At 47.8% G+C, this 25,924-nt stretch overlaps 2 protein-coding genes across 3 annotated transcripts in view; one reads left to right on the plus strand and one right to left on the minus strand.

The window, feature by feature from the left end:
- Positions 1-17,256, minus strand: part of LOC142496046 (sodium- and chloride-dependent betaine transporter-like) — a 91,044-nt gene extending 73,788 nt beyond the window's left edge. The window contains exon 1 of the mRNA XM_075602329.1: positions 17,058-17,256. The gene's annotated coding sequence lies outside the window, so the exon portion shown is untranslated. The remainder of the gene's footprint in view (positions 1-17,057) is intronic.
- LOC142496045 (sodium- and chloride-dependent betaine transporter-like) overlaps positions 7,738-25,924 on the plus strand; it is a 93,213-nt gene continuing 75,026 nt past the window's right edge. For both annotated transcript variants that reach the window (XM_075602326.1, XM_075602328.1), the window contains exons 1-2: positions 7,738-7,776; positions 12,177-12,274. The gene's annotated coding sequence lies outside the window, so the exon portion shown is untranslated. The remainder of the gene's footprint in view (positions 7,777-12,176; positions 12,275-25,924) is intronic.

Genomic DNA, 25,924 nt, shown 5'->3' on the forward strand with positions numbered 1-25,924 from the left:
CAGAGAGAGAGAATGAGAGTCAGAGAGAGTGAGTCAGAGAGAGAGTGAGAGTCAGTCAGAGAGAGAGCGTGAGAGTCAGTCAGAGAGAGCGTGAGAGTCAGTCAGAGAGAGAGTGAGAGTCAGTCAGAGAGAGAGTGAGAGTCAGTCAGAGAGAGAGTGAGAGTCAGAGAGAATGAGTGAGAGTCAGAGAGAGTGAGAGTCAGAGAGAGAGAGAGTCAGAGAGAGAGAGTCAGAGAGAGAGAGTGAGAGTCAGTCAGAGAGAGAGAGTGAGAGTCAGTCAGAGAGAGAGAGTGAGAGTCAGTCAGAGAGAGAGAGTGAGAGTCAGTCAGAGAGAGAGAGAGTGAGAGTCAGTCAGAGAGAGAGAGAGAGTGAGTCAGTTAGAGAGAGAGAGAGTGAGAGTCAGTTAGAGAGAGAGAGTGAGAGTCAGTCAGAGAGAGAGTGAGAGTCAGTCAGAGAGAGAGAGTGAAAGTCAGAGAGAGAGTGAGAGTCAGAAAGAGAGAGAGAGTGAGAGTCAGAGAGAGAGAGTGTCAGTCAGAGAGAGTGAGAGTCAGTCAGAGATAGTGAGAGTCAGTCAGAGAGAGTGAGAGTCAGTCAGAGAGAGTGAGAGTCAGTCAGAGAGAGTGAGAGTCAGTCAGAGAGAGTGAGAGTCAGTCAGAGAGAGTGAGAGTCAGTCAGAGAGAGTGAGAGTCAGTCAGAGAGAGTGAAAGTCAGTCAGAGAGAGTGAGAGTCAGTCAGAGAGAGTGAGAGTCAGTCAGAGAGAGTGAGAGTCAGTCAGAGAGAGAGAGTCAGTCATTCAGAGAGAGAGAGTCAGTCAGAGAGAGAGAGTGAGAGACAGTCAGTGTGAGAGTCAGTCAGAGAGAGAGAGAGTGAGAGTCAGTCAGAGAGAGAGTGAGAGTCAGTCAGAGTGAGAGTCAGTCAGAGAGAGAGTGAGAGTCAGAGAGAGAGTGAGAGTCAGAGAGAGAGTGAGAGTCAGAGAGAGAGTGAGAGTCAGAGAGAGAGTGAGAGTCAGAGAGAGAGTCAGAGAGAGAGAGTGAGAGTCAGAGAGAGAGTGAGAGTCAGAGAGAGAGTGAGAGTCAGAGAGATAGAGAGTGGGAGTCAGAGAGAGTGACAGTGAGAGTCAGAGAGTGACAGTGAGAGTCAGAGAGAGTGAGAGTCAGAGAGAGTGAGAGTCAGAGAGAGAGAGAGTGAGAGTCAGTCAGAGAGAGTGAGAGTAAGTCAGGGAGAGTGAGAGTCAGTCAGAGAGAGTGAGAGTCAGTCAGAGAGAGTGAGAGTCAGTCAGAGAGAGTGAGAGTCAGTCAGAGAGAGAGTCAGTCAGAGAGAGAGTCAGTCAGAGAGTGAGAGTCAGTCAGAGAGAGTGAGAGAGTCAGACAGAGAGAGAGAGTGAGAGTCAGTCAGAGAGAGTGAGAGTCAGAGAGAGAGTGAGAGTCAGAGAGAGGGAGAGTCAGTCAGAGAGAGGGAGGGAGAGTCAGTCAGAGAGAGGGAGGGAGAGTCAGTCAGAGAGAGGGAGGGAGTCAGTCAGAGAGAGGGAGGGAGTCAGTCAGAGAGAGGGAGGGAGTCAGTCAGAGAGAGGGAGGGAGTCAGTCAGAGAGAGGGAGGGAGTCAGTCAGAGAGAGAGGGAGGGAGTCAGTCAGAGAGAGTGAGGGAGTTAGTCAGAGAGAGTGAGGGAGTCAGTCAGAGAGAGTGAGGGAGTCAGTCAGAGAGAGGGAGGGAGTCAGTCAGAGAGAGGGATGGAGTCAGTCAGAGAGAGGGAGGGAGTCAGTCAGAGAGGGAGAGAGAGAGTCAGTCAGAGAGAGGGAGGGAGTCAGTCAGAGGGAGTGAGGGAGTCAGTCAGAGGGAGTGAGGGAGTCAGTCGGAGAGGGAGGGAGTCAGTCAGAGAGAGGGAGGGAGTCAGTCAGAGAGGGAGAGAGAGAGAAAGTCGGAGATGCCAAGTGTCAGGAAAAAAACATTAATTTTATCGTCCTTTTTTTTATACTGTACTTTTCGAAATAAACCTAAGTTTCTATGAAAATTGAAGTTTTTGTGTTTTTGTGGCCCACATAAACTTAAACCTTGTTTCTTTGGACCGTGTTAGCCTTTGAGTTTGACATGCTTGGTCTACGCTGACCGCTGCAGGACACCGACCGGCACTAACTGAGACAGTCGTCCATTGCCGACACAGGTAACAGACCACACGCCACATGCACTGGCTAAAGGCCTACATACAACTGCAGCATAGCAGAACTCAGACCCTCACCAGACACCACGCATGCAAGTGACAACTCAGACGCTGAGACGGCTACACAACCGCAACAGACACAGGAGGGCGAAAGGCCTAGGCGGACAGTCACACTTACACAAAAGACCCACGAAAAATATGAAGCTGACATTGACGCGCACTGTGACAAATTAGAAAAGGCATGGAAAAAACTGGACTTGAAATACTTAATGTTGCTAGCATTGACAATTATGAAAAGCAGCTTGAGCAGGCAATAACTCAATTAAGGTCTGATCACTCGTGCTACCGAGTCCTGCCAGAGACCGCTATCACGTAACGTCTTCTTGAACTTTATTCGCGAAGCAGCCAGAACAAAAAATTATCCCAGCTTCATCCTAGGTACACCAACTGCACCCAGTGCAAGCAGCCTGAACAATGAAGGACCGGTGACAAGATACGGTAGCACCAGAACACCTATCTCGGTCCGCAGGTCAGACGTGTCTTCTAAAACATCTACATGTCCCAACCATTCTACTGCTCCAAGCAGGGAGACAGGGGACCCAAACAGGGAATGCCCCATACACAAGAAGTCACACCCACTTAACACGTGTTTTGGGTTTAGGATGAAGCCCATAGAGGAATGCAAGAACCTACTCAGAGAATTTGGAGTTTGCTTCAGGTGCTGCGCTTCCATAACTCATCTATTTAAAGACTAAAGAAGCCATCAAATGTACAGTGTGCAACAGTGACAAGCATGTACCATCTCTACATCCAGAGGCGCTGACAATTGACCAACTCAACAACCCTTCCTCCATAGCAAAGCATGGCGGGGAGGAAGGAGAAGAGAAGTCAACATAATTAATAATAATAATTGTTTGTTCTTGTATAGCGCTGCTAGTATTAACATCTGTCACATCCCAGTGCACTGAGGTTTGCAGAGAATGACGTGACCAACGGTCCTGCTCCAAAATATGACTCGTTACAGTATACCTAGGGTGACCAGATTTACAAAAGTAAAACCCGGGACACATTAAAAAAATATTTATAAAACAAATGACATCATCAACTGCGTTTTATGTCTCCTTTATGTCTTTCCGCCCCTCACACACACACAGCCCATTCTCCCCCCCATCCCTCCATTGTCGTTCCCCTCCCATCCCCGTTCCCCCACCATCCCCATCCCTCTATTCTCATTCCACCCATCCCATTCTGTCTCTCCCCATTCTCTGTGTCTCTCTCTATCCCCATTCTCTGTCTCTCTCTCCCCCATTCTCTGTTTCTCTCTCCCCATTGTCTGTGTCTCTCTCTCCCATTCTCTGTGTCTCTCTCTCCCCCATTCTTATAGTGTCTCTCTCCCCCATGCTCTGCGTCTCTCTCTTTCTCCCCGTGTGTGTGTCTCTCTTTCCCCATGCTGTGTGTCTCTCTCCCCCCATTCTGTGTGTGTGTCTCTCCCTCCCCATGCCGTGTGTGTCTCTCCCTCCCCATGCTGTGTGTGTCTCTCCCTCCCCATGCTGTGTGTGTCACTCTTTCCCCTAAGCTGTGTGTATCTCTCCCCATCCTGTGTGTGTCTCTCTCCCCATGCTGTGTGTGTCTCTCTCCCCATGCTGTGTGTTTGTCTCTCTCTCCCCATGTTGTGTGTGTGTCTGTGTGTCTCTCCCCATGCTGTGTGTGTCTCTCTCCCGTGCTGTCTCTCCCTCCCCATGCTGTTTCTCTCTCTCCCCATTCTGTGTGTCTCTCTCCCCATGCTGTGTGTGTCTCTCTCCCCCATGCTTTGTGTGTGTCACTCTCTCCCCATGCTGTGTGTGTGTCTCTCTCTCCCCATGCTGTGTATGTCTCTCTCCCCATGGTGTTTGTGTGTCTCTCTTTCTCTCTCTCCCCATTCTGTGTGTGTGTCTCTCTCCCCATGCTGTGTGTGTCTCTCTCTCCCCTGATGCTGTGTGTGTCTCTCTCTCCCCATGCTGTGTGTGTCTCTCTCTCCCCATGCTGTGTGTGTGTCTCTACCTATGCGGTGTCTCTCTCTTTCTCCCCATGCTGTGTGTCTCTCTCTCCATGCTGTGTGTCTCTCTCCCCATGCTGTGTGTCTCTCTCTCTCCCCATGCTGTGTGTGTCTCTCCCCATGCTGTGTGTCTCTCTTTCCCCATGCTGTGTGTGTCTCTCTCCCCATGCTGTCTCTCTCTCTCTCTCTGTCCCCCATGCTGTCTCTCTCTCTCTCCACCATGCCTTGTCTCTCTCTCTTCCCCATGCTGTGTGTCTCTCCACCATGCTGTGTCTCTCTCTCTTCCCCATGCTGTTTCTCTCTCTCTCCCCATGCTGTGTCTCTCTCCACCATGCTGTGTCTCTCTCTCCCCATGCTGTGTGTGTGTCTCTCTCTCCATGCTATGTGTGTGTAACACTTGTGCTCACCACGAACAAGGCGGAACCCCAGTACTGAGGTGGGAAAGTGTAACACTGCGCATCCACAGCTGCGGAGGCACGCATGGAAAGTGGATTGCCAACGTAGCCGGGTTTGGGTTGGGGAGATTGGGTTAGTCCAGATACTTGCCGAGGTTGTGGGGCGGAGCCAGCAGCGTAGTTGATGTCCGTTGTCCTGTGGTCAGGGGTTGGAGCTGGTGGGGCAGTAGAGTGTCCAATAGCCGTGATCAGGGTTGGAGAAGTGCGGGTATTCAGAGGCAAGCCGGGGTCATTATCCAGAGAGGGTCCAATAGTCAAGCCGGGTCGGTACACGTGAGATCAACTGGAAGCAAGAAAACAGCAAGGCACAAGGCAGGGCAAAACAGAACGCAGGAACACAAGGCTACAACAGGTTATGCTAAGCGATGAGTGACTGAGCATGCAGGGTTTAATTAGTAAGGCTGGAGCAATTAGTGCGAGAGGCGGAGCGGAGGCGCAGCCCCTGCGGGAGCTGTGATTGGACAGAGGATGCAGGACACAGGTGAGCAGAGTTAGCAGTATCAGGAATGTTGCCACGCAGCTGTAGAGCGGTGCACAAACGTCGCGTGAGTACGCCGCATGTGAGTTTTGAGTGAGTGGTGTTTGCAGAAAGCTTCCGTGTGCACGCGCACTCTGTAAGCGGAGCGGAAGCATGTGGAGTAATAGGTAAGGAGGGGACGTGTTCCCCGATTCCTTACAGTGTGTGTCTCTCCCCCATGCTGTGTGTGTCTCTCTCTCCCCATGCTGTGTCTCTCTCCCGCATGCTGTGTGTGTGTCTCTCACTCCATGCTGTGTGTGTCTCTCTCTCCCCCCCATGCTGTGTGTGTCTCTCTCTCCCCATGCAGTGTGTGGCTCTTCCCATGCTGCGTGCGTCTCTCTCTCACCATGCTGTGTGCCTATCTCTCTCCCCATGCTGTGTGTGTCTCTCTCCCCATGCTGTGTGTGTTTCTCTCCCCATGTTGTGTCTCTCTCTCTCCATGCTGTGTGTGTCTCTCTCTCCCCATGCTGTGTGCCTCTCTCCCCATGCTGTGTGTGTCTCTCCCCATGCTGTGTGTGTCTCTCTCCCCGTGCTGTTTGTGTGTCTCTCCCCCCATGTTGTATTTGTGTCTCTCTCCCCCCATGCTGTGTGTGTTTCTCTCCCCATGCTGTGTCTCTCTCTCCCCATGCTGTGTGTGTGTCTCTCTCTCCCCATGCTGTGTGTGTGTGTCTCTCTCTCCCCATGCTGTGTGTGTGTCTCTCTCTCCCCATGCTGTGTGTGTGTGTCTCTCTCTCCCCATGCTGTGTGTGTGTCTCTCTCCCCATGCTGTGTGTGTCTCTCTTTCCCCGTGCTGTGTGTCTCTCTCTCCCCATGCTGTGTGTGTGTCTCTCTCCCATTCTGTGTTTCTGTCTCCCTATAGTGTGTGTGTGTCCCTACCTGTCACTGTGGAACGTGGGCCGGGGGAGCCATCTTGAGCCCTGGCAGCAGACACCGTAAGTTATTACTGCTGTGGCTCCGCAGACACTAACCCCGCCCCCAACCTCTGCAGCTAACCCCGCCCCCACCCTCTGCATCTAACCCCCTGCCCCCACCCTCTGCAGCTAACCCCGCCCCCACCCTATGCAGCAAGTGACAGGAAGGCCTAGCAAGGAAGAGAAACAAGGTCATACCCCTGAGAATCACAAAAACATCTTCATATCAGAGGACTGTGACAATGGCCTAGGATATTCAGTATTCCAGACGACAAAAGACGATGACCCAACTTCACCAAAGGAAGAGAACGATCTCCTGAAGGTGATTGACAAAGAGATCTTCCAACATAAACAAACAATCAGACAACTTCGCCTCCACTCTATCCACCCAATGGACATCTCCTAACCAAAGGAAAGGAAGTTGAGAAATCAACACAGACAGATCAGTGACACGATGGGTTAGTATCTACAGCTGCAGACCAGAACCCTGCGGACCACACTACTGGATTAGATTCTACAGCTCACCCTCAGAGCACATCATTGCTTACAGAACCAAAGTCTTTGACACAGTCGGATGAGATCCCATCGGTTCCAACAGATACAGGTCAACCAACAATCCCGGAAATAGCTACAGAAATCCACCTTCCAGTCTGTGCTGTGGTCACAAACGTGACACCTGAGGGTACGCTAGGACTTCATCGTTCCTCTAAATGGACAATGCTCCAGCAAGCGTTCACACAGTTAAGGCAGGCTCCAACTGCTCTCAACCACACAACTGGTGGCAGAATAGACAATCTTTTGTAAGGAGACTTACCACGACAACTAAGTACTATCAGCACAGTGACCGAGGCAAAGATGGTCATCCCCAGTTGCGTCCAAAGGGGGACGATTACAGACAAGACTAACTGCATCAATGGAAAAGGGAACCACTCTAAAGGTAATTCCTTCTGGAAGCAGAATCCTACGACCAACAAGGGCGACTCCACAAGAATAGGTGGTCGCCTTACCAATCCCCAAGTGTGTTGTGAACGCACGGTTGGAATTACTCAACCAACCAAGTCTTCACGACCCTGGAGGCAAGCCCACCCGACTTTCCCATGAGCCTTTACAACACTCATGGATGCGATTCCAGTCTTTGTCGGAGCCAGAACTTTTTTCCCAGATTTGGGGACTTGGGGTGCCACCACTTGAGTGTCCCAATTATCATTCATGGGCTCACCCATTTTATGGACTCTTAAGAAATAATGAGGAGCACCCAGCCATCTCGGATTGGTGCACCTACCTCGACACCTGGAGCGCCAAAAGACTTAGGAACCCAATGGTACCCGCCGGTGCCATCTGTCATGCATACATGGACTGTTTATATATTGTTGTTATATTTATGTGTTCCACATGTTTATATTATATTAATATAGTATCTACAGATACCAGACGGGGAGTGTCCTGGAACAGGATTGTGTTTTGTCTCTGTCTTCAGGCTGCCAGAGCTCCTCAGCCTAGCTGTTGCAACAATGTTGCGACCCCTTGTGGGTTTCTTGGCTTCAGCCAGTTGCCTTGGCAACCCCCCTGCCTTTTTACCAGGATGGACTGCTCCCCCTCCCCTTGCCAGGTGGTATTGTCCTAGTTAATTTCCCATCAGCCCCGACCAGCATGCTGTCCTTTAGTGCCAGCAGCCATCTTGAGCAGTCATCTCGCCTATCCTGGTAAAGTTACTGGTTTTTACCTATCCCTATATCTTGCATTTATCCCACTTCCCTCATAGTTCCCCTTCCCCTCCATTGCTCTCATGTCCCAGTGTTCTTTCAGTACCTTTCCCCCATTTTTATTTGTATGTTGTTGCCCCCAATAAACACTTCAGCAAGTACGAAGGTTCCCTTGCTTGATATATGGGATTGAGTTAACCTGCCTGTCACTACTCATCTATCAGGGTGTGCTTGGGCCAGAACAGCCACTCTTAAAAGTTTTACTTTTGGATTATTTCCTATATGTGTTGGCACAGCCGGCCGCCCTCCACCCTAGACATGCCACTGCAGATCAAAGGAAAATCAAAAGAACCACAGGGTGCGCGCGGGTAGAGCGAATAAAGGAAACCCACATCAAACACAGGAGGACCAGAAGGGGCAGCTTGTCTTGAGACAACCACTTCTAATACAAATACAGCCAGGGAACTGTCCCCTCCTAACCTCTAAAACTGACACCCCAGGCACTGAACCCTCTTACCCTCTAATACTGACACCCCCAGCACTGCCCCCTCTTACCCTCTAGTACTGACACCCCCAGCACTGCCCCCTCTTACCCTCTAGTACCGACACCCGCAGAACTGTCCCCTTCTGCAATAATACTGACACCCCCAGCACTGCCCCCTCCTACCCTCTAATACTGACACCCCCAGCACTGCCCCTCCTACCCTCTAATACTGACACCCCCAGCACTGCCCCCTCCTACCCTCTAATACTGACACCCCAGCACTGCCCCTCCTACTCTCTAATACTGACACCCCCAGCACTGCCCCCTCCTACCCTCTAATACTGACACCCCAGCACTGCCCCTCCTACTCTCTAATACTGACACCCCCAGCACTGCCCCCTCCTACCATCTAATAGTGAGACCCCCAGCACTGCCCCCTCCTACCCTCTAATACTGACACCCCCAGAACTGCCCCCTCCTACCCTCTAATACTGACACCCCCAGCACTGCCCCCTCCTACCCTCTAATACTGACACCCCCAGCACTGCCCCCTCCTACCCTCTAATACTGACACCCCCAGCACTGCCCCCTCCTACCCTCTAATACTGACACCCCCAGCACTGCCCCCTCCTACCCTCTAATACTGACACCCCCAGCACTGCCCCTCCTACCCTCTAATACTGACACCCCCAGCACTGCCCCTCCTACCCTCTAATACTGACACCCGCAGAACTGCCCCCTCCTACCCTCTAATACAGACACCCCAGCACTGCCCCCTCCTACCATCTAATACTGAGACCCCCAGCACTGCCCCTCCTACCCTCTAATACTGACAACCCCAGAACTGCCCCCTCCTACCCTCTAATACTGACAGCCCCAGCACTGCCCCTCCTACCCTCTAATACTGACACCCCCAGCACTGCCCCCTCCTACCCTCTAATACTGACACCCCCAGCACTGCCCCCTCCTACCCTCTAATACTGACACCCCCAGCACTGCCCCCTCCTACCTGTGTGATCTTTCAGTGACCTCTCAGAACCAGTGTATTTCAATGCATCACAGACCCCTGGCACTCAAAGGGTTAACTGGACATGTTTTTTGTATCTCAGGATTTCAGCTGAAATGTGAAACAGGAGGAAGGCAGCTTCCACCATACAGGGCCTGAGATGTACACATATACTGTATATTCCATACACAGACTTTATATATCATGCACACACCCACATACTGTATATACCATACACACACATATATATACTCTATATACCATACACACACACACACGTACTGTATATATCATATGCACACATATACTGTATATACCATTACACAGACTGTATATATCATGCACACACCCACATACTGTATATACCATACACACACACATATATATATACTCTATATACCATACACACACACACATGTACTGTATATATCATATGCACACACATATACTGTATATACCATATACACACACATACAGTATATACTGTATATACCATACAAACACATGCTGTATATACCATATACACACATGTATACTGTATATACCATATATACACACACACACATTGTATCTACCAGGGGGGCGCAAACTTTTTTCCCTGTGCCCCCCTGCCAGCGTTCCCCTCGCCTCCGCGGCCCCCCTCACGCCCGCTCCGGAGTCGGCTACGGTGTCACATGACCGTGCGGCGTCATTTGATACCGCGTTGCCATGGCGACGCGTGTGTGAAGCCGCCGGAGCCAAGGTAAGTTAGGTTTACAGAGGCCCTGCAGCTCCCCCGCCACTTAATTTACGTGCCTTTGGGAAGCGTGCGGGGCCTCTGTAAACCCCGCGCCCCTCCTGCAGTCAGTCTCGCGACCCACGGGGGTCGCGCCCCCCAGTTTGCGCACCGCTGGTATATACCATATACACACACACACTGTATATAATATATACACGCTGTATATATCATACTGTATATATATACACACACACACATACTGTATATACCATATAGACACAAATATACTGTATATACCATATACACACATATAATGTATATATCATATATACACACATACCGTATACTGCATAAACTATATCTATATATACACAGATATACACGTACATACTGTATATACCATATATACCTACATGATGTACTGTATATACCATATATACCCACATGATATATATACCATATACTGTATACACAGATATACACAGATATACACACACATACAGTAGGTGCCTATGCACTAAGCACCGGGGGGGAAAATCACCAGGCTGTTTAAATCGCCTGTTTAAATGAATAGGAGATACCGGCACCCAATCACGGGGCCTATATCTCGGGAAGAAGGAGGTCCCCGGACCTCAAATCCAACACGGTTCTGCTCCAGAGACCCCCTGCTACAAAACACTAGTATTAAAACCCAAATAAAAAAATTAACAAATTCGTTACATTAGCGGCTATACGCTATGGTAATGAAGCTGGTTTACTGTAATTTTTATTAATAGTGTGCGGGGGCAGGGGAACCACATTGATTCCAGCCTCGGGGACCCCCTGCTTCGCGAGTTACAGGCCCTGGTATGGGGTGCCGGTATCTCCACCAGTATTTTAATCCCACGGTCACGTGACGCGACGATTTAAAAATGGCAGCGATACCAGCACCCGATGCCCCATACCGGGGCCTGTAACTCAGGAATCAGGGGGTTCCTGAGGCAGAAAACAAAGAGGTTCAGCTCAGGAGACCCCCTGCACACGCACACTATTAATACAATTTACATGAAGCATCTTCATTACCTTAGCGAATAGCCACTAAGCAGTGAAGGGGTTGAGGCACAATAGCAGGTTTATTGGTGGCAATTGTTTGCCTGCGGTACCAATTCTGTGCCTAAAAACTAAAATATATGTATACATTCAAATAAATACACCCTCCCCCCTAAATACATACAGCACAGTTATGAGCAAAATAACTATTATCCAGATATGATATATATAGATATATGATATAATAGCTAATTTGCCCGTTATAAAAGAAAACATTAGCCATCCAGCATAAATAAAGTAAATACACCTTTCTACTTACCCCTGCCATCATGAAGGGCGTCCTCGTCGGCATACTCCAGGTCCATGTCCTCAGATGCCAGCAAGAATAAATGAAAAAATACAATCTAATGGCCCCTAAACCCTTAGTCACCTTAGCGGTTAATAACCACCATAGTAATTAAGTAAGGGGTTAACTAACCCTCCCCCGCTACCCACCCTGGAGGCATAACCACCCGCCCTTGGATCACTATACCCACCCTGTACCCATTGATTGGCATGGTGGTACATCATACCCATATAATATCGGCATGATAAGCCAATATATCACTCAATGGTCACCATAATAAAAAAGCATGAAGGCCAAAAAGACACAATAATAAAAGATATACACAAGCATCTAAATACCCCAATTCAATAAATAAAAGCACTAGCCAACCAATTAAATAAAAGCACTAACCAACCAACCACTTTAATAAATAAAAGCACTAACCAACAAAATAATTAATTCATTTTAAACATTAGCCAACAAAACAATTGATTAATTTAAGCCATCAAATCAATTAATGAATAAAACCACTAGCCAACACTTCAATTAAAACCAGTAGCCAACAAAAGAAATAATTAATTAAAAACGCTAAACAATCGGAAAATTAAATCAAAAGAAGCCATCCAAATTACAAACAATTTAAGCCAAACAATAAATAGAAAACTAAAAAATAATCAAAAGAAAACAAGAATTTGCCCAAAAATGCATTGGCTATCACTGTATTTATCTGTACCCTACATTATCAGTAAATGGGCAATGAAAAACATTAAAAAAAGAATGCAATCAAAAAACCTGTAAAATTAAAATAACATACATTCAATATTTTTCTTACCTTTAGAAGCGTTGACCCTCTGAATCCCGGAGTATCAGGAAGCTCTCGTACCGCGACGTCATCAAAGTCAATCCAACGCCATTCACCTTGAAGATCCGGAACAGGTAACACAATTCTCCTTTCTTTTATCTTCTATCACTGTCTTGTTTCTTCATCTGTCATTATTTCTTTCTTTTCTTTAATCTTCTATCTTCATCTGTCAATCCAAAACCCAATAATAAATCCAGAATAGGATGTTCTCTCGTCGTCTTCTTCCTGTTAAGTGCGACGTACCGGCCTTATATATGGCCCGTGACGTCACATTTTCAGGTCAGATGGTACAGCTCCAATCTGATTGGACGCTGTATCATGTGCCGCCTCCTTTTTTTGTTTGTTAAGGATGTGACGTCATCTACAAGACAATCCCATTGGTTGCTGTACCATATGATAGGTCACATTGGTTTAAAAGTATGTGACGTCACTTTAAACGTAAGCTCGTCTATATGGATGTACTCTTCCAGAACTATGGGCTTATGTGGGTGCGATACATTGATCATGCGTTCCTCATCTAATCTGGCACTCTGTCTACTATATTCATGTTTGTAGTACTCATTTGACACCATCAGCTTCACTTTGACGCTACCTCGGTGAACTTTCTTGACACAACCATCGCCCTAGTTTCTGGCCGCCTCGTATCTGATATGTAGATAACACCTACAGATCGCAATAATATGCTACATTATCGCCATCTACATCCGCGAGGCAAGTTAGAAGGACCTCCATATAGGCAATTTCTCAGGGCCAGATCGGTGACAAGTGATCAAGAATTAACAACCAAGAGTCTCTCAGACATGGAAATTAAATTTAGACAGAGAGGGTACCAGGATGACCTTTTTCACACACAACGTTTGAAAGCTGAGGCAGTATCCCGGGAGATATTACCAGGGGGGTCGACTCTTAGAATACCCAAAGAATTCTAAAGGCTTTCTACAAGGGGACCCACATCTAAACAGCTGCTTGTCTCAGTAAAAATGTCTCTGTAAAGCACTATGTAAAACTAGCAGCGCTATACAAGAGCAAACAATTATTATTATTATTATTATTATGTGGTGCAGATACACCCATGAACTAGAACCCTGATGAAGGTTAGGATTAGATTCATGTTAGGACTATTCGATAAAGTGTGTTTGTTACTGTATTATATTGCTACTCATGGAAATATCTACCCATCAATGTGATTCCCCCTTTTCTAGACGGTCTCTGTCATTGGCCATGTGACCGTAGCTTGGACCTCCTTCCATCGTCACCATAGTGCATCCACTGTAGGGCCGTGTAGACCAGCCCCCTATATCACACTTCGTACACACTATTTCTTTATTTGACTGCTAGCATACAGTATTTTTCATATTTTTATTTTTGATGCCCCTCTTTGTGGATTCCTACTTATCTGTGAGATGCTGGGCGTGGTTATGACTGTATGACTGAGTTTCTGAGAAGATGTCCTTCTGTACCCTGCCATCGCTTCTTATTTATGTTATTGTGACCTGGGAGGTGTCTTTTTGTACCTTGCATTTATTCTGCATCATTATTTTGCTTTATTGTTTTTATTGCTTGAAGGTTGGAGTTGTTAAATAGGGTTATATCTTATATGGCTTATGTATTAGACAATCTCACTTTATGACGTTGAATATGTATGTAGCCAGGTCTCCCAGACACCCTCACCTCCGTTGGGGTGAGAGAGTTAAGGAAGGTTGCAGGGAGCGCTCCGTTGCGCCGGAGGCTCCGTGGCGGCCCGAGCGCCAGGGCGCCGCCATTTCTGTATTGCGCATGTGCAGTGATTCTGTAGGCAACGGGACACCAGAGAGGTCGCGCATGCGCAGCGAGTGGTTGCGCGAGCGCGCAAAGCATTGCCCAATCAGAGGAGGTTTAGAGTGGGGACTACAAGTCCCAGAAGCCTCAGCTGGACCAGGTGACGGCCGGGAGCCAATAGGGCGAGGAGACGGAGCAGAGAGAGGTTAGGAGGTGGCGTAGGGGAGTACGGTAGGCAGAGAAGACCGGGAAGGGGAAGAGGTAGGAGCTTGGTGTGTAGAGAGGCAAGTAGCCTCTACACTAGGCCTGTATACCCCAGGCCCAGATCGGCCCTGAGTCAGTCAGTCAGAGTTGATGTAGAGACAGGCCCTAGAATAGGTACCTGTCACGATAGTGAGAGAAGTTGTTAAAGACACAGACACTGTCACGGCACCATCCCAGAGGTTTGGGACCAGACCTCTTCAGGCATATCATCAGCCATCCAGGTGAGATCGCCCGGGAAGGTACCGCAGGCAGTTCTGCATCGTCGGATCCTTTGTGAAGTCTGTTTGTGGGCCCGAGCGCAGGAGCGCTCGGCAGGTAACATCCATTAAGTGCACCAACTATAATATCATTCATACTAGTGGCTGCGCAGTCACACACATACACTCACTTTGGGGTATTGGACACGGTGTGGGAACACGGTGAAGGGGTCGCGTCCTGCGAGACGCGTTAGTATTGTGTCTCCTTGAAGAGTAACACTATAGGAGTGATATGCATGGTTATGGTTACCGCTAGTAAAGCTACTGTTTCTTTTATATGCTGTGTGAGTAGTACTGTATTATTGTCCTGTGAGGAGCAACTCCCGCTCTGCTGGGAGCCGTCACAGGTGGAGGCGCTGCACTTGGTAAGAGATTATCCCTACATATACATTGCCCCAGGCTCTCCGTGGCATAGGCATAGGACCCTGCGAGCCAACAGGTTAGACAGCATTGGTAGCATACTGTATTCAGAAGGAAACAGGGCTACAGTGGCGGCCAGCTTTATTCTAAGCCGGGAGCCACCGCGGGAATTTTTAAACCCGCGGATGGCACGTGGCCGTTCTCGGCCGGTTTCCCGCGCCTCGGGCGCTTTCAAATGCTAAGCGCCATTAGCGCTCATCTTTCGAAGCGGTCGCCGCGCGGGAAACTGCGGGAAAACTTCGTTTAAATCGGAGAAAAAGCCCCGGTTTCATCCCGGCAAGCTTTAGAATAAAGCTGGCCAGGACAGTACATGTATTTCTGGTTTCAACGTGCCTTGTTCTATGTGAGATACACCTTTATTTCTGTGTATCTTTGTATGTGTAAGTATCATGTTTGTGTTCCTACTACTCTGGAGAAGTTATGCACATCTGGTGGCACTTTCACTTTCGTTCCCATTCAGCCCCGTGTGGAACGCATCTAACACTTCCGGTTTTGTCTACATCCACCTAACGTATAATTGATATCATCTGACATGTTTTGTTTACCTTGGTTTGGGAATTATGATCCAAGTAAATTTTTGTTTTCAGTTTTTTTGCAACTAATATTGTCTGCTGGATGCCATTTTATTGAGTGCTGCAGTCAAACCACATATGTAGTATCTACACTACTCTGGGAATATACTGTAGGAGATACCCCAGACTCTGGGGACCAGTGTGAGTGACTTGGTCACCATTATATATTTTAAATCATTTTTCTTTCTTTCTTTGTGTTGCTGTTCAACCTATGGTTAAACACTCACTCCTACTGAATCCCACTCTAACTGAGCCCCACTCTAACTGAGCCCTACTCCAACTGAACGTTACTCCAGCTGAACCTCGCTCTTACTGCACCTCACTCTTACTGCACCTCACTTCTACTGAACTTCACTCTATGAACCTCCTCCTACTGAACCTCACTCGTACTTAACTTCCCTTCTACTGTACCTCACTCTAACTGTACCTCACTCCAACTGTACCTCACTCCAACTGTACCTCACTCCAACTGTACCTCACTCCAACTGTACCTCACTCCAACTGTACCTCACTCCAACTGTACCTCACTCCAACTGTACCTCACTCCAACTGAACCTCACTCCAACTGAACCTCACTCCAACTGAACCTCACTCCAACTGAACCTCACTCTAACTGAACCTCACTAACTGAACCTCACTCCAACTGCACTTCCCTCCTATTGAACCTCACTCCTACTGAACCTCACTCCTACTGAACCTCACTCCTACTGAACCTCACTCCTACTGAACCTCACTCCTACTGCACTTCCCTCCTATTGAACCTCACTCTAACTGAACCTCACTCCTACTGAATTTCACTCTAACTGAACTTCACTCTAACTGAACCTCACTCTAACTGAACCTCACTCTAACTGAACTTCACTCTAACTGAACTTCACTCCTACTCAACCTCACTCTAACTGAACCTCACTCCTACTCAACCTCACTTTTACTGAACTTCCCTCTGAGTATCACTCCTACTGAATCTTTCTCTAACTGAGCCTCACTCCAGCTACACTTCATTCTGCTGACTCTTACCAACACACATTGGGTCTGCATGAAGCTGCCACGAATGTGACTGCGAGGGAGGTGTTTGGAATGAGCGTCTCTCTGCATTATTAGATCTGGGTACTTTGCTCCTGCTTCACGTCAGGCTTGTGACTGGGGAGGGGCTCTAACATGTGGAGCAACAGGAGCAGTCACAGGTGGAAACACTATAATATGATGTGTGACGGTCTGTGTCTCATTTCCCCCTTTTTCCCTTCGAGTTGGAAGAGACTTCCCTGGCACAAAGATCTTCTCTCTGGCAGTGAATGGGTTAAACGTATCCACAGCTCTTTATCTTGTGATTGACATGAGACTTGGTTACATTTCACATCCTCATTTTGCAGCTCAGAACTCAAAGGCAGCATCCCCCCAGATACCCCATTTTTGTCCGTCCCCCCCCGTATAATAAAACATATTAGCGCATTCACTTTTCCCCCCATTTTGCTGCTGATGCCCCTCTATATCACCCCCTTGTACATGCACCGCAAAGACTAAGCAGTCTAAACTGCAACTAATTCGAAGAGTCACAACCCTACAGAGCATCCCTCAGCCTAACTCACCTTTAGAGACGTATGCGACACCTCTCCAGGGGGCACCGGACAGAGGACGGTGACAGGTGACACGTGCCTGGGAGCCACAGGTTATGCACCTCTGCCTGCAACTGTCAGATATTCCAGGAGCCAAGGAGAGAGGAACCCCCACTGACCAAACTCTGCTTATCCAGGCTCAGGATCCCGGACTGACTATTAGACAGGGGAGCGAGGGGGAGAAGGAGAATAGGGGCGGGAGGTGGGAGGGAGGGGGAGAGACAGAGCAGAACTCTTGGAAAGATTACAGAGGGGTGATTACAACACTGTATGGACGTGATCCAGGACCTGCCTCTCACTGTCCCAGGACAGGACCTCTCTCCTCACTCACTGCCTGTCAGAAACAGCATCCTCCGCACACTCACTGCATGTCAGAGAGGTCCCCTCCGCACACTCACTGCCTGTTAGAGAAGCCCCCTCTGTACACTCACTGCCTGTCAGAAACAGCATCCTCCGCACACTCACTGCCTGTCAGAGAAGCCCCCTCCGCACACTCACTGCCTGTCAGAGACGCCCCCTCTGCACACTCACTGCCTGTCAGAGAAGCCCCCTCTGCACACTCACTGCCTGTCAGAGAAGCCCCCTCCGCACACTCACTGCATGTCAGAGAAGCCACCTCTGCACACTCACTGCATGTCAGAGAAGCCCCCTCTGCACATCACTGCCTATCAGAGAAGCCCCCTCTGCACATCACTGCCTGTCAGAGAAGCCCCCTCCGCACACTCACTGCCTGTCAGAGAAGCCCCCTCTGCACATCACTGCCTGTCAGAGAAGCCCCCTCTGCACACTCACTGCCTGTCAGAAGCAGCATCCTCCGCACACTGACTGCCTGTCAGAGAAGCCACCTCTGCACACTCACTGCCTGTCAGAGAAGCCACCTCTGCACACTCACTGCCTGTCAGAGAAGCCACCTCTGCACACTCACTGCCTGTCAGAGAAGCCTCTGCACACTCACTGCCTGTGAGAGAAGCCCCCTCCGCACACTCGCTGCATGTCAGAGAAGCCACCTCTGCACACTCACTGCCTGTCAGAGAAGCCCCCTCTGCACACTCACTGCCTGTCAGAGAAGCCCCCTCTGCACACTCACTGCCTGTCAGAGAAGCCCCCTCTGCACACTCACTGCCTGTCAGAGAAGCCCCCTCCGCACACTCACTGCCTGTCAGAGAAGCCCCCTCTGCACACTCACTGCCTGTCAGAAGCAGCATCCTCCGCACACTGACTGCCTGTCAGAGAAGCCCCCTCTGCACACTCACTGCCTGTCAGAGAAGCCCCCTCTGCACACTCACTGCCTGTCAGAGAAGCCCCCTCCGCACACTCACTGCCTGTCAGAGAAGCTAATGTGAATCCCTGACGTGCACAGGGAGTGTCATCTTTTCACTAGTGTTAATCCCTGTGTGTTCAGGGAAAGGGGCCGGAATTTCTATTTCTTGTGGCCCCTCTGCAGTTGCAGGGGGACAGCGGAGGATAGCCTGCTGGTGACAGTGACAGGACGAGCTCCTCAGGAGTGGACAGAGGTTAATACAGTAACTTTATGGGGTTATAGCCCTACTGCACATTTTGCAGCGCTGCTCTACAGCTGAAAAATCACCTTATACAAATTGACTTTATGAAATGCAACTGTCCTTCAGCCAATACCCTGCTATACCGCTCCTATATACCCTGCTGCATTCTGTCCTGCTATACCGCTCCTTTATACCCTGCTGCATTCTGTCCTGCTATTCCGCTCCTATATACCCTGCTGCATTCTGTCCTGCTATACCGCTCCTATATACCCTGCTGCATTCTGTCCTATTATACCGCTCCTATATACCCTGCTATACCGCTCCTATATACCCTGCTGCATTCTGTCCTATTATACGCTCCTATATACCCTGCTGCATTCTGTCCTATTATACCGCTCCTATATACCCTGCTACATTCTGTCATATTATACCGCTCCTATATACCCTGCTACATTCTGTCCTATTATACCGCTCCTATATACCCTGCTGCATTCTGTCCTATTATACCGCTCCTATATACCCTGCTGCATTCTGTCCTGTTCTACCGCTCCTATATACCCTGCTGCATTCTGTCCTATTATACCGCTCCTATATACCCTGCTGCATTCTGTCCTGTTCTACCGCTCCTATATACCCTGCTGCATTCTGTCCTATTATACCGCTCCTATATACCCTGCTGCATGCTGTCCCATTATACCACTCCTATATACCCTGCTGCATTCTGTCCTATTATACCGCTCCTATATACCCTGCTACATTCTGTCCTATTATACCGCTCCTATATATCCTGCTGCATTCTGTCCTATTATACCGCTCCTACATACCCTGCTGCATTCTGTCCTATTATACCGCTCCTATATACCCTGCTACATTCTGTCCTATTATACCGCTCCTATATACCCTGCTGCATTCTGTCCTATTATACCGCTCCTATATACCCTGCTGCATTCTGTCCTATTATACCGCTCCTATATACCCTGCTGCATTCTGTCCTATTATACCGCTCCTATATACCCTGCTGCATTCTGTCCTGTTATACCGCTCCTATATACCCTGCTGCATTCTGTCCTATTATACCGCTCCTATATACCCTGCTGCATTCTGTCCTATTATACCGCTCCTATATACCCTGCTGCATTCTGTCCTATTATACCTCCTATATATCCTGCTGCATTCAGTCCTATTATACCGCTCCTATATACCCTGCTGCATTCTGTCCTGTTATACTGCTCCTATATATCCTGCTGCATTCTGTCCTATTATACCGCTCCTATATACCCTGCTGCATTCTGTCCCATTATACCGCTCCTATATACCCTGCTGCAATCTGTTCTATTATACCGCTCCTATATACCCTGCTGCATTCTGTCCTATTATACCGCTCCTATATACCCTGCTGCATTCTGTCCTATTATACCGCTCCTATATATCCTGCTGCATTCTGTCCTATTATACCGCTCCTATATATCCTGCTGCATTCTGTCCTATTATACCGCTCCTATATACCCTGCTGCATTCTGTCCTATTATACCGCTCCTATATATCCTGCTGCATTCTGTCCCATTATACCGCTCCTATATACCCTGCTGCATTCTGTCCCATTATACTGCTCCTATATACCTTGCTGCATTCTGTTCTATTATACCGCTCCTATATACCCTGCTGCATTCTGTCCTATTATACCGCTCCTATATACCCTGCTACATTCTGTCCTATTATACCGCTCCTATATACCCTGCTGCATTCTGTCCTATTATACCGCTCCTATATACCCTGCTGCATTCTGTCCTATTATACCGCTCCTATATACCCTGCTGCATTCTGTCCTATTATACCGCTCCTATATACCCTGCTACATTCTGTCCTGTTATACCGCTCCTATATACCCTGCTGCATTCTGTTCTATTATACCGCTCCTATATACCCTGCTGCATTCTGTCCTATTATACCGCTCCTATATACCCTGCTACATTCTGTCCTATTATACCGCTCCTACAGTATATATCCTGCTGCATTCTGTCCTATTATACCGCTCCTATATATCCTGCTGCATTCTGTCCTATTATACCGCTCCTATATACCCTGCTGCATTCTGTCCTATTATACCGCTCCTATATACCCTGCTGCATTCTGTCCTATTATACGCTCCTATATACCCTGCTGCATTCTGTCCTATTATACGCTCCTATATACCCTGCTGCATTCTGTCCTATTATACCGCTCCTACTGTATATACCCTGCTGCATTCTGTCCTATTATACCGCTCCTATATACCCTGCTGCATTCTATCCTATTATACCGCTCCTATATACCCTGCTGCATTCTGTCCTATTATACCGCTCCTACTGTATATACCCTGCTGCATTCTGTCCTATTATACCGCTCCTATATACCCTGCTACATTCTATCCTATTATACCGCTCGTATATACCCTGCTGCATTCTGTCCTATTATACCGCTCCTACTGTATATACCCTGCTGCATCCTGTCCTATTATACTGCTCCTATGTACCCTGCTGCATTCTGTCCTATTATACCGCTCCTATATACCCTGCTGCATTCTGTCCCATTATACCGCTCCTGTATACCCTGCTGCATTCTGTCCTATTATAACGCTCCTATATACCCTGCTGCATTCTGTCCTATTATACTGCTCCTACTGTATATACCCTGCTGCATTCTGTCCTATTATACCGCTCCTATATACCCTGCTGCATTCTGTCCTATTATACCGCTCCTATATACCCTTCTACATTCTGTCCTATTATACCGCTCCTATATATCCTGCTGCATTCTGTCCTATTATACCGCTCCTATATACCCTGCTGCATTCTGTCCTATTATACCGCTCCTATATACCCTGCTGCATTCTGTCCCATTATACCGCTCCTGTATACCCTGCTGCATTCTGTCCTATTATAACGCTCCTATATACCCTGCTGCATTCTGTTCTATTATACTGCTCCTACTGTATATACCCTGCTGCATTCTGTCCTATTATACCGCTCCTATATACCCTGCTGCATTCTGTCCTATTATACCGCTCCTATATACCCTGCTACATTCTGTCCTATTATACCGCTCCTATATATCCTGCTGCATTCTGTCCTATTATACCACTCCTATATACCCTGCTGCATTCTGTCCTGTTATACTGCTCCTATATACCCTGCTGCATTCTGCCCTATTATACCGCTCCTATATACCCTGCTGCATTCTGTCCTATTATGCCGCTCCTATATACCCTGCTACATTCTGTCCTATTATACCGCTCCTATATACCCTGCTACATTCTGTCCTATTATACCGCTCCTATATATCCTGCTGCATTCTGTCCTATTATACCACTCCTATATACCCTGCTGCATTCTGTCCTGTTATACTGCTCCTATATACCCTGCTGCATTCTGCCCTATTATACGCTCCTATATACCCTGCTGCATTCTGTCCTATTATACCGCTCCTATATACCCTGCTGCATTCTGTCCTATTATACCGCTCCTATATACCCTGCTGCATTCTGTCCTATTATACCGCTCCTATATACCCTGCTGCATTCTGTCCTATTATACCGCTCCTATATACCCTGCTGCATTCTGTCCTATTATACCGCTCCTATATACCCTGCTGCATTCTTCCCTATTATACCGCTCCTATATACCCTGCTGCATTCTGTCCTATTATACCGCTCCTACTGTATATACCCTGCTGCATTCTGTCCTGTTATACTGCTCCTATATACCCTGCTGCATTCTGCCCTATTATACCGCTCCTACTGTACTGTATATACCCTGCTGCATTCTGTCCTGTTATACCGCTCCTATATACCCTGCTGCATTCTGTCCTATTATACCGCTCCTATGTACCCTGCTGCATTCTGTCCCATTATACCGCTCCTATATACCCTGCTGCATTCTGTCCTATTATACCGCTCCTATATACCCTGCTGCATTCTGTCCTATTATACCGCTCCTATATACCCTGCTGCATTCTGCCCTATTATACCGCTCCTACTGTACTGTATATACCCTGCTGCATTCTGTCCTGTTATACCGCTCCTATATACCCTGCTGCATTCTGTCCTATTATACCGCTCCTATGTACCCTGCTGCATTCTGTCCTATTATACCGCTCCTATATACCCTGCTGCATTCTGTCCTATTATACCGCTCCTATATACCCTGCTGCATTCTGTCCTATTATACCGCTCCTATATACCCTGCTGCATTCTGTCCTATTATACCGCTCCTATATACCCTGCTACATTCTGTCCTATTATACCGCTCCTATATACCCTGCTGCATTCTGTCCTATTATACCGCTCCTATATACCCTGCTGCATTCTGTCCTATTATAACGCTCCTATATATCCTGCTGCATTCTGTCCTATTATACCTCTCCTAATGTATATACCCTGCTGCATTATGTCCTGTTATACCACTCCTATATACCCTGCTGCATTCTGTCCTATTATACCGCTCCTATATACCCTGCTGCATTCTGTCCTATTATACCACTCCTATATACCCTGCTACATTCTGTCCTATTATACCGCTCCTATATACCCTGCTGCATTCTGCCCTATTATACCGCTCCTATATACCCCGCTACATTCTGTCCTATTATACCGCTCCTATATACCCTGCTGCATTCTGTCCTATTATACCGCTCCTATATACCCTGCTGCATTCTGTCCTATTATACCGCTCCTACTGTATATACCCTGCTGCATGCTGTCCTATTATACCGCTCCTATATACCCTGCTGCATTCTGTCCTATTATACCGCTCCTATATACCCTGCTGCATTCTGTCCTATTATACCGCTCCTACTGTATATACCCTGCTGCATTCTGTCCTGTTCTACCGCTCCTATATACCCTGCTGCATTCTGTCCTATTATACCGCTCCTATATACCCTGCTGCATTCTGTCCTATTATACCGCTCCTATATACCCTGCTGCATTCTGTCCTGTTATACCGCTGCCTATATACCCTGCTGCATTCTGTCCTATTATACCGCTCCTATATACCCTGCTGCATTCTGTCCTGTTATACCGCTCCTATATACCCTGCTGCATTCTGTCCTGTTATACCGCTCCTATATACCCTGCTGCATTCTGTCCTGTTATACCGCTGCCTATATACCCTGCTGCATTCTGTCCTATTATACCGCTCCTATATACCCTGCTGCATTCTGTCCTGTTATACCGCTCCTATATACCCTGCTGCATTCTGTCCTGTTATACCGCTCCTATATACCCTGCTGCATTCTGTCCTATTATACCGCTCCTATATACCCTGCTGCATTCTGTCCTGTTATACCGCTGCCTATATACCCTGCTGCATTCTGTCCTGTTATACCGCTGCCTATATACCCTGCTGCATTCTGTCCTATTATACCGCTCCTATATACCCTGCTGCATTCTGTCCTGTTATACCGCTCCTATATACCCTGCTGCATTCTGTCCTATTATACCGCTCCTATATACCCTGCTGCATTCTGTCCTATTATACCGCTCCTACTGTATATACCCTGCTGCATTCTGTCCTGTTCTACCGCTCCTATATACCCTGCTGCATTCTGTCCTATTATACCGCTCCTATATACCCTGCTGCATTCTGTCCTATTATACCGCTCCTATATACCCTGCTGCATTCTGTCCTGTTATACCGCTGCCTATATACCCTGCTGCATTCTGTCCTATTATACCGCTCCTATATACCCTGCTGCATTCTGTCCTGTTATACCGCTCCTATATACCCTGCTGCATTCTGTCCTGTTATACCGCTCCTATATACCCTGCTGCATTCTGTCCTGTTATACCGCTGCCTATATACCCTGCTGCATTCTGTCCTATTATACCGCTCCTATATACCCTGCTGCATTCTGTCCTGTTATACCGCTCCTATATACCCTGCTGCATTCTGTCCTGTTATACCGCTCCTATATACCCTGCTGCATTCTGTCCTATTATACCGCTGCCTATACACCCTGCTGCATTCTGTCCTATTATACCGCTCCTATATACCCTGCTGCATTCTGTCCTGTTATACCGCTCCTATATACCCTGCTGCATTCTGTCCTGTTATACCGCTCCTATATACCCTGCTGCATTCTGTCCTGTTATACCGCTCCTATATACCCTGCTGCATTCTGTCCTGTTATACCGCTGCCTATATACCCTGCTGCATTCTGTCCTATTATACCGCTCCTATATACCCTGCTGCATTCTGTCCTGTTATACCGCTCCTATATACCCTGCTGCATTCTGTCCTATTATACCACTCCTATATACCCTGCTACATTCTGTCCTATTATACCGCTCCTATATACCCTGCTGCATTCTGTCCTATTATACCGCTCCTATATACCTTGCTGCATTCTGTCCTATTATACCGCTCCTATATACCCTGCTGCATTCTGTCCTATTATACCGCTCCTATATACCCTGCTGCATTCTGTCCTATTATACCGCTCCTATATACCCTGCTGCATTCTGTCCTATTATACCGCTCCTATATACCCTGCTGCATTCTGTCCTATTATACCGCTCCTATATACCCTGCTGCATTCTGTCCTGTTATACCGCTGCCTATATACCCTGCTGCATTCTGTCCTGTTATACCGCTCCTATATACCCTGCTGCATTCTGTCCTGTTATACCGCTCCTATATACCCTGCTGCATTCTGTCCTGTTATACCGCTGCCTATACACCCTCACACCCTGCTGCCTTTTTCTCTGCCTTGGTGTACACCTCCCTATACACCCAACACCCTCCTCTCTGCCTTCTTACACTTCTCCTCATTGATATGTTCTGCAATGCACTGCAGGCACCTCTGGCAGAAGGGTTAATGCCGTGTGTCACCCAGGGGGAGGGGGAGGAGGGTCAGCCTGTCACCCTGTGACCTGTAGTACATGGATTGTGGCATTTGGCAGCAGCTGACAAGCATTCAAAGCATCATGATGACCTTGAGAGAGAACTTTCTGCGACCTTTACATAGTTACATATTACATAGTAGATGAGGTTGAAAAAAGACATAGGTCCATCAAGTTCAACCTATGCTAAATTTAGACAACAGATACTTTATCCTATATATATACTTACTTATTGATCCAGAGGAAGCCCCATTAAGGGGAAAAATGAATTCCTTCCTGACTCCAAGAATTGGCAATCGGATTAATCCCTGGATCAACATCCTTCCCATGTATACTTATTTGGTATATCCCTGTATACCTTTCCCATCTAAAAAGATGTCCAACCTTTTTTTGAACAAATCTTTTGTATCTGCCATCACAGTCTCCATGGGTAATGAATTCCACATTTTAACTGCCCT

The sequence above is a fragment of the Ascaphus truei genome, chromosome 5, assembly GCF_040206685.1.
Source record: "Ascaphus truei isolate aAscTru1 chromosome 5, aAscTru1.hap1, whole genome shotgun sequence".
Lineage (NCBI taxonomy): Eukaryota > Metazoa > Chordata > Amphibia > Anura > Ascaphidae > Ascaphus > Ascaphus truei.